This window comes from Amblyomma maculatum, chromosome 1, assembly GCF_055883805.1.
Source record: "Amblyomma maculatum isolate TAMU_Amacu chromosome 1, ASM5588380v1, whole genome shotgun sequence".
Classification (NCBI taxonomy): Eukaryota; Metazoa; Arthropoda; class Arachnida; order Ixodida; family Ixodidae; genus Amblyomma; species Amblyomma maculatum.
In genome coordinates this window covers 186,525,260-186,535,829 of record NC_139344.1, presented here as the reverse complement: position 1 = coordinate 186,535,829, position 10,570 = coordinate 186,525,260, and positions in this window count along the sequence as shown.

Below are 10,570 nucleotides of genomic sequence, written 5' to 3'. Positions count from 1 at the left end.
CTTTTCCAGCGGATTATAGTGCCGTCCATGCGAGGAGGATTTTGAAACAAAATGCGAAGGGTACGTGACGGCCGCCCGTTTGCAAAGGAGAAAATTTGCTGAGGAAGATGCATTGGCTTTCGTCTTTTTTTTTCTACACGAAGAAAACTCGAGCAAACCGTGGTAATGTATGGCCATCCATGCCTAACGCGACACACAAACCGTGGCCACCGCGATTAAGCGCGACGCGCCGAGCAACGCCGCGCTCCATCGCAAAGGTCACATGGAGGACACGCACAAACCACAGCCGCCTGGATCAGCACCTCTATTTTTTACTGCTGCCCCCACGGGCTTTGTATCACTGAGCAGAAAAATCTACCACGTGGAGTTCGAGTGTTCGGGCTATCTCGTTGATTTCCTATGGTCGTCAAAAGTAGTTGAAGCACGCGGAGAATATTATGATTCAGATTTAGCCCTGAAGGGCATCTTTCAGTCATGAAACTCCCTATGTTCGTAGGGAAACTATCCGGCCTCTAGTTTTCTGAGTATTAAAGGTTTAAAAGGCTCCCACGAGTTACGCAGTGTTCGTTACCGGCGGCCAAAAGATAGGGCTAGTTGCCCAATAGCCAGAGATTCTGTACATGTCCCTTTCACCTTTTCCTATGATATGAACCTTGCTTGGCTGGGCTTGATCAAATTGTAGCGATGGGTTTGAAGTAAAGAACTCGCCTCCTGCTTGAGAGGTGCTAGGTTCGATCCAGAGTGCTGCCGTGTAGCCATCGGTTCTGCAATGGGCACAAGATTTACCCCGGAAAGTTATTCAGTTTTGTTCTGGAGTGAAATGCTTGGGAAATGTCCTTCGGTCACCTTGCCTCTTCCTTGATTGAAAATCTAGACGCCAGAGACGGAAATTCGCATTTTGCGGTGGGACCTATTGTGGTCTTCTTTCGTTATATAAGGTGGTACCCAAGAATTCGTTGTCGAGCGTTCCACTCCAGATAAGTCGAGAACACGGCCAGGGATGCCTATTGTACTGATGGAGGAAACCTTGTAAAAATGGTCAGCACGCGCTCTGTAGACTTTTATAGACTCTGTTTTTATCCTTTAGAGGTATTCTTTTTCTCCAGGGATAATGTCTGAGTCTTTTAACGTTTTGGAAAAGCTAATTATTCTTGTAAATGAAAGGAAACACACAGCGATTCTTCGTCAAAAGTTCAATTAAATGGCGCACTGTTAAAGCATGCAGAAAACGATTTGAAAATAAACTTTCGCGTAACAGTTAAACTGTTTTTTTTGTTTTCCTAAGCGACCATGCTTTCTTCGGAAACAGTGCCACGTAAGTGTCTCAAACTCTTATTCGCGCTATATTCAGATGAAATCTAAAAAAAAAAAAAAACTCTTTACATCTATAGTTGATGCATGCATAAGAATTATTAGTTTCATGCTGTCGTGCCCTGTTAAGCAAACTATACTTGATGTATGGATAGGTATTATTAATTCAATGGTGTCGCTTTCTGTTAACACATAGCGACACGACGGAGAATTAAAACAATCGCTTCTAAACTATTAGCTTCATCAGCTATTTGCAACTGGGATTTTGTATGCCTTTCATTTCACCATTTGCGTACGGATCGTAAAATTATACTGTTGGATATTAATTGTGTTTATAGGGATAAAGACCGAGAAATTTTAAGTGGTTGTTTTTACCCTAGTGCTGGTTTACTTGCTGATTTGACCGTTGAATAAAGACCTGTGGATTTCGGGCAAGGTAAGGGTGATAATATTAATTTTACTTATTTCCATTGTTCTAGTGCTCAGCTGTATAGGCATTACGTCTCACTAGACGCGTTAGCCGCTGTTTTTGGCTGCTGGGTGCGACCCATATTCTTCAGTGTTCACTGCGTAGTGTCTGCTCGGACTGCAAAATGCAGAAAGTGCATTATGCACCCTCGATGGCAGCCATGGGAAATGAGTAACTTTCTGCTGTCGGACGAAATCTTGCAACGTGTTGTATCTAAAGACGCATGGTCGCGCATGGATCTCTGTTTTTCAAGAGCGGGATTTAATTAAACAGGAGACAAAGCATTGGGCTATTGAAAACTCAGCAAAATATGCATGTCCGAAGAGTAATCACCTTCGTGAGCTAGGGTGTACTTTAATTAAGCTACATCATCTATAGAGGACTAGTGGTGACCATACAGAAGAAATAGCGTTAAGGCACAGCTTCAACAGTTAGTGATCGAGAGATATAAAGGGGTTTAGTAAGGTCCATAGTAATAGGTTCCTCGATGTAAAACGATTCCGATGGGCTCTGAGCGACGAAAGGCAGACTGCGCTTGCGATATAAATATTGTAAATTCAATATGGCGGTTGCACCTACAGGGATGCACCTGGAATTCTCAGATTCTTTGACGATATCGGAAGCTCTTTGTCAGTTGTTGGGGCCAAAATGGGAGATTATATTACAGCTGCTTGGACGAAGCTTTTCCTAAACTTAACGATAAGCAGCGTGCTGTATTAGGGGGACCTACCACTTTGGACGACATTAAATCTGCTATTTCTGAACTGCAGGGCCGTAAATCTTTTGGTGCCGAATGTATTACTAGCGAGTTCTATAAAACGTTCTCGCGCCTTTTCTTGCAGCTGTTTTGCTGGTAGTTTTTCGGGCACTTTACGATGCCTGTTTTCTGACTTGCACTTTCTATTCTGAGCACACTATATTAATACCAAACAGCGCAGACACTAACTGGTTTAAGTCTGTTGAAGGGTATCTCTACATCTACATTCGATCTCGAATGTAGATTACCAGCTTTTTGCTAATGTCCCTTGTGCCCGCATGCAGGTGCTTGGTATCCAAACCCGTATCCATATTGCATGCTCGATATTGGAGACCATATATGGTATTGTTGGCCAAATAGCTGTAATTCAGACTGGCCTTGCCAAGGCATTTGATAAAGTCCGTCTAGATTTCTTGTTCGCGAACTTGGAACGTACAAGCAATGGCTATATATTGTTCAATGACATAAGGCTGCGCTATAAGAAGTCCGATACAAAGCTAATTGTTAACCAAGGGGTAGCCAAACCTATCTTACTAAAAACACCTGTTCTCCAAGGTGGTCCATTGTCACCTTTGTTGTTTGCCTTATATCTTGAACCTCTTTGTATTAGCATAATTAACAGCACAGCTATACGTACTTTCTCTCTGGCTCAGTGCGCAATTAAGATATTGGCCCCTGCGGATGATTTCGCCCTTTTTCTTTTGTTCTGTCAAAAAGACCGTGTTCGAGGATTTTTATTTGTCTGAACAGTTTTGCGAGTTATCAGGTGGGGCTCTTAATTTAGACGAATACAAATGATTTTTGTTTGGTCAGTGGAGTGCAAGGTCGAGCATTTTTAGGGTCATAGGCTGGGATTGTGGCCCCCTTCATTCCCTAGGAGTTCCTCTGCGCCAGGTTTGCAACAGTGGCTCATTTTGGAATTCACAAGTATTGGCCATGAGACGACAAACCAAGGCTTGGATGCGTATAGGCCATTTTGTGTTTTCTCTCGCGCAAATCTGTAAAGCTTTCTTGTTTTTCAAAGCTTATCTATGTCCTGCAGGTTCTGTCCTGCGCGATAAAAAAGTCGCAGGCAGTATGCAGAATATTGGCAACCTTCGTGTGCTCTCAATGGGAGCCCATGCGTTGTGACGACCTGTTTCTTTCTATTGAGTAGTGGGGAATAGGACTTGTTCACTTGTTTGTGCGTCAACTATGTCCATTTTTTTTTTTTCACAATTGGCAAACCATCTCTGTTTGGTAGTGGCGCTCAATCGACGCCTCAGCGCTTATTTACTTTATCTACTCACTGCGACGAACAGGCTCGTGGAGGAACTCTATGGGAATTCCTTATGGAAGTTGTGGACACCTTAATTTTGCTCCGTGCTCGCTTTTCCTTAGATGACATCTACAACCTCTCCAGAAGAAAGATGACCCAGGTTCTTTCCGAGTCTCTGTTTCCTATACCGTTGAATGGGCAGCCTCATCTGAGGTTTTGGTCGCTAGTGTCTTGAAGCGCGTTGAGCGCATATGCATTAAACTTGCTGCAAAAAGCGTTCTTCTTTAAAATGAACACATCCACGATCTCTGTAAAGGCAAGGCTTCAAGCTGAGGAGATGTTTGTGCCATGGTCGCTGAACGTCCGCCTGTGTAATATTATCACGTGTTCGTGACAATGCCGAAGGCAGCAAATGAGGAGACTGGAGTTTCGCTCAAATGAACTCTTTATTCGGATGTATTGCAACCGGAAAAACTAAGCGAGTAGGCGGCGGCGATAGCAGAAAGCATGCTCGTTGGTGGTCGATCTACTAATATCCGTTGCACTCGTCAGCGCTCAATTTAAAGTCGGCGCAGAAAAATCTAGATAAAGACGTAAAAGGTGACTAGCACACCCTACAGCATTGTGGAAACAGAAGCGAGTGACTGAAACCATTCGAGATACACCTCGGCGCATCTTCCATGATAAAGGAAACGATAAAGCCAACTCGGTGCCACTGAGCGTGAACTAAGGAAGACAAGATTGTTCTGCACGATAAACGCAAACTTAACAAAGTGATAAGACCGTGCTCCGGCTGCTGTTGAACTTGAATAAATAAAGATTGGAATGATTAGGGGCAATATAACAGAGACATTGATCATTGTTATCTCTTGCGCCGTGATGCTATGTTTTTCTGGGACATATTACAGCGAACGCTGAAGAAGGACATTGAAACCATGCCCTACACTATTCGTTTTCTACCTATTCAGAAAAACTGTCCTGTGCCTTATAATTTATTCTTGTTGATGGGTCTGTTCAGTTTGTAAAAGAGCCGTATGATGAACTGTCATGCCGAGTCTCCGCAATTATCGAAGTCGTTATTCCGATAGTGCGCTTTGATGCGGGGAGTTATGCTGAGTAGCAGGAGCCGCCTAGCTGGATACCGTATCTGGATGCATGTGTGCGCTGCCCAGATGTTTGACATTGTATCAATAAAACTTGTTGCTGGGCTAGTTGGTGACACATTCTAGGAATAAAAAGGTAGCCCGAACGAACGAGGACAGTGTTTGTGTCCCTTCCTCTGTAATCGTCCTTTTGTGCTACCTTTTTGCTCTAAGAATGGCATTTTTAATTGTGGGGAACTGTTGGGGGTGTGGCGGACTCTCTTAATGCAGCCCGGTGATTTCAGGCATGAACTGTTAAAGTTCTCTTTTTTGGAACATTTCTGTGTGCAGCAAAAAAAAAAAGGCCCATCTTTAGTAATGGTTAGTGCACTCAGCTAGGGATCAGGGGAATAATGGTTCGACTCCCGGCAGTGACAAGATTTTTTTGTTTAAAGGGAAACTGCACCGGTTTTAGATTTCGATGAGTTTTGAGGGGTCGAATGTTTATAGCTTGCAGTTTAAGCATGCGAAATGTCTTCGCGCTAGCACTTGAATCAGTGGCGCAATTAGCGACTAAAACTGCGACCGTTAGCATTCTCTGCAGCACACAACTGCTGGTGGGGGGTTCATGATGACGTCATTGACGGTAGCAGTACATTTCCCGCATAGAAACGCTTGGTTTCCGGGAGTAAAAAAAACTCTAACGAAAGCAAAGCCCTAGAAACATTGTTTGGCGGCACCAGAAAAGGCACCGCAGGAAGTAAGCTAAAGAAAGGATAATAAATGTTACCGTCCAAGACGTCATTTGCAAGCTTCTCTGCAGACCTTTAGTGCTCTGAGGGGAAGCTCAAATTTTAACCGTTGATTACGTGATCAGTTTGTATGCTAGCGCAAAAGCACTTTGCATACATTACCTAAAGTCTCTATAGATTTGAATACTTGAGTATTGCGGAATTCTCGAAAAGTGATGCAGCTGCAATTTAAGTGTTAGTGCGAAGGACGTTTTGTGGTCACACTATCTTGTCAGAGCTTCCTGCTTCTCACGAAGCATGAGGCAAGAAATGCTTTCGCCACAAAGGGTCGTTGTTACCAAGGCTGTTAGAGACGCACCTAGTGAACACGTTGTCGCACGCATGACTTGCTAATGTGTATTTAGGGTTAGCGCTGACGCTATAGTACCAATAATTTAAAAAGTTCAGATAGTTTAAACAAGAAAAATTGAAAAAAAAAATGGTTTGCGGAATGAAAACACGGTGCTAAAGGCGCTATCAGGTCTATTGTTAAGGCGATGCCTAATCTTCCTCCTAATTTTTAGTTGAGGCTCTCACAAATGATTTGGGCACAAATTATCGATTGCGCTGTGTTGTCGCTAATTAGCCCTGCGGACAAGAGAGGTTGGCTGGATGCATGGGAGAGATAAACCTGACAGCTAAAGCTTTCAGATACCATGGTTAAGCTTTATTCATTAGGCCTGGCCGTGCATAGTTAGTTCGAGGACGATAATGCGAACAGATGGAGGCTCGCTTGTCGCGCTCGGCTTTCATCGAGGCCGCTTGGGCGTCGTAAGCCGCTCTTAATTAGGAATGGACCATTTGGAAGGCGCCTCCGATTATACGGCAGCGTGGACCATCCGGCGTATTGATGAGCGCTCGGTGTGCCGCGCTCCGCCGACCGCTAACTCAGCGCGCAGAGGAACCCCTTTAACTGTACGCCTCGCTGGACTAACGCAAGACTTAGAACGCGGCGCATCTCATTTGTTGAGTGCACTGAGCGTTTGATGCAAGTGCTGGCGCTGCTAGGGATATCAGAACATAAAGTTTTTGAAGCGTGGAAGCCAGAAGAAACGCCAATTGTCTCGTAGCTTATACGTGGAAAGTCTCTGTCAATTTCCTGCCGTGTGTCAATGAAATCCCCGTCTTATTAAGCTTCCAAGTTCCGAAAACTTTTGCGTGCGCCGCTTGCACACGTAGTGGATGCTGCATTTCAGCAATAAACAAAGAGTGCGCTGCTGGCGCAGAGAGAACATTCATAACTTTCAGGAACACCGGTTGACGAAGTTCATGCGTATGCAACGGATGTGCTTTAATCTGATGCTTTTACAGCGAAAACCGCACGAGGAACTTTGTCCAAAGCAGCCTCCTTTGCCGCCGCTCTCTGGTGTCAGCAGGGGCACACTTCACTCACGGAGACTTCCCCGTCCACTTGACCATTGAGAATACGATCCAGGAGGCCCTGGGTCACGCTGGAAAACGACTTAATTCCCGTAAAAAAGCAAGTGATAGTTGTTGCCCCATTTCCCCAAGACCCAAGGGAGAGGTCATCAACACTGAAGAATGACTCTCATTAAACTATCGCTGTGTAATCGACCTGTTTTATGGCAGCCTTTGACCTGCGCGCTAGCTTGAGCGTGAGCGTGCAATAACCTCTACTATCTGCCCTATCCTCGTAACTGAACCACAGCGAGGATATATGGGCCCGTCAAACGATGCTCCTAGACGAATGCGGCAACGCTCATCCTATCATACATCGGACCACATAGGTTGGTACGATAATGATTACTGCTCTTGCCAGTGGTTCGATGCTTCATGTCTCTGGTCTCGCGTACGGCTATGTGCATCTTGGGCCTTTGTGAAAACAGAGGAACTAGCCGAAGTCCGAGTACATTCTATGTCAGTGCACCAAATCTAAATCTAAAGCTGAAAGGTCGTTTTACTCTTCTCTTTTTCTGTTCAACACGTTACTGAACGGAAAGCTTTCTTTATTATTATTATTATTATTATTATTATTATTACTATTACTATTATTATTATTATTATTATTATTATTATTATTATTATTATTATTATTATTATTATTATTATTATTATTATTATTATTATTATTATTATTATTATTATTATTATTATTATTATTATTATTATTATTATTATTATTGAAAGGGGGTTTTTACTGTGTTTTAACAGGGATAATAGCCCTCTCGAAGTTGCAAGGCGAACCACACAAGAACACAGCCAGTCTAGGTCTCCACAAGCGAGCTCGAGCAGCGCAGCGGCACTTCGTCGTCCTTATCCTCGTCTTCGTGATATTCTCGCCTACTTCATCCTTGTCATCGTATATCCTTGTGTAGTTCACTACAATTTCCCCCGGAGCGAGGAGGAGCCATCCTGGCGACCTATGGTGAGGGCAAGAGGAGCGGATCGTAGTACGTTTTGAGGCGGCTCACGTGCACAGTTTCGCGGCCGCGATGACGCATGTCCGAAGAGGTAGTGAGTGGCTCCACGATGTAATTCACAGGGGAGGTTTGACGGATAATGCGGTAGGGGCCGTGATACTCGGTTCGAAATTTTGATGACAATCCCGGTGGGGTGCCGGGAACCCAAAGCCAAACAAGGGATCCTACAGGAAAAACGTGTGGCGTCTGATCTTTGTCGTGGTGATGCTTTTGGCGGCCTTGAGATTCCGATGTAAAACACCGGGTCAACTGGCGACATTCCTCCGCATGTTTGGCAACGTCTGAAAGGAGAGTACACTCGGAGGAATCGGGACGATAGGGTAAAATAGTGTCCATCGTGGACGACGCCTCACGCCCATAAAGGAGGAAGAAAGGGCTAAATCCAGTAGTTGACTGCGTGGCGGTGTTGTAAGCGTATGTTACGAAAGGAAGAGCAGCGTCCCAGTTAGTCTGATCGGCGGCAACGTACATCGTCAGCATATTTCCGAGAGTACGATTGAAGCGCTCAGTCAGCCCGTTAGTTTGAGGGTGGTAGGCCGTTGTGGTCCGATGTATGATGCGACATTCGGCCACTAGAGCTTCAACGACGTTGGATAGGAAGACGCGTCCTCGGTCATTCAGCAGCTCTCGCGGTGCGCCGTGGCGAAGAACAAAATGATGTAGTAAGAACAGGGCAACTTCACGGGCAGTAGCGGCGGGTTAAGCGGCGGTCTCGGCATACCGAGTGAGGTGGTCGATGCCGACGATAACCCACCGGTTCCCAGAAACCGTGTAGGGAAGCGGCCCGTAAAGGTCAACGCCAATGCGGTCAAAAGGGCGGGCAGGGCATGGAAGTGGTTGCAAGGGGCCAGAAGCACGAGGTGTGGATGACTTCCGGCGCTGACAGGCGATGCAGGAGCGGACGTATTTGCGAATATACCCGTACATGCCGCGCCAATAGTAGCGTTGAGAGATTCTTTGAAACGTCTTGACTACACCATTATGGGCACACTGAGGGTCGGCATGGAAAGAGGCGCAAATTTCATGTCGTAAATGGCGGGGAATGACGAGAAGTCACCGTCGACCATCAGTCATATAATTGCGGCGGTAGAGAAGACCGTCTCGCAGGGCAAAGTGTGGTGCTTGACGGCGTAAAGCCCGAGAAGGCGCAGCAGCGTTAGGAGAAGTGGACACGATGCCGATAAGAGATGCGAGCCACGGGTCTTTGCGCTGCTCCGCAGGCATGTCAGCGATGGTTAGAGAGGAGAGGACGGGATCAGCCGCCGTGGAGCAAGCAGGTTCGTTGGAGAGGGGAGAACGGGACAGTGCGTCGGCGTCCATGTGTTTACGGCCAGAGCGATATATAACGCGGATGTCAAATTCCTGTAAGCGGAGAGCCCATCGTGCGAGGCGGCCGGACGGTTCTTTAAGAGAGGATAGCCAACATAACGCGTGGTGGTCAGTGACGACGTCAAAGTGGCGACCGTAAAGGTAGGGTCGGAATTTTGTTAATGCCCACACAATTGCCAAACACTCCTTTTCCGTAACTGAGTAGTTGCATTCAGCTTTAGAGAAGACACTAGTCGCGCACGCGACGACGTATTCGTGAAAACCGTTTTTCCGTTGTGCCAAGACAGCTCCGAGGCCAACGCCACTCGCATCAGTATGGACCTCGGTGGGTGCTGTCGGGTGGTAGTGACGAAGGATTGGTGGCGAAGTCAAAAGACGGCGCAATGCGTTGAACACTTCGTCGCACTCGACCGACCACGCAGTTAAGTCATTGTTTCCTCCGAGTAGTTTCGTCAGGAGTGCAATTATCGAAGCAAAATTCTGCACGAAGCGCCGAAAATAGGAGCATAGACCTATGAAGCTTCGAAGTTGCTTGAGCGAAACCGGCTTAGGAAACTCCGCCACTGCGCGCAGCTTGTCCGGATCAGGGCGAACACCTTCCTTAGAGACGATGTGCCCTAAAATAGTCAACTCCCTGGCACCGAAGTGACACTTCTTGAGATTCAGTTGCAGGCCGGCGTCAGTAAGGCAAACCAAAACTTGCCGCAAGCGCTCTAGGTGCGTAGCGAAGTCGGTGGAAAAGACAACAATGTCGTCCAAGTAGCAGAGGCAGATGTGCCACTTGAACTTCCGCAAGATGTTATCCATCATCCTCTCGAATGTGGCGGGCGCATTGCACAGACCGAAGGGCATCACATTAAATTCATAGAGGCCATCCGGCGTCACAAATGCGGTCTTCTCTCTGTCACAGGCGGCCATTGGTACTTGCCAGTAACCTGAACGCAAATCAAGAGATGAAAAGTACTCGGCACCTTGGAGGCAATCAAGAGCGTCGTCTCATACGCGGAATTGGGGGTAATTGTCCTTGTGGGTAATTTTGTTGAGGCGCCGGTAGTCGATACAAAAGCGAAACGAGCCATCTTTCTTTTTCACTAGCACCACTGGTGAAGACCAGGGGCTTTGTGATGGACGG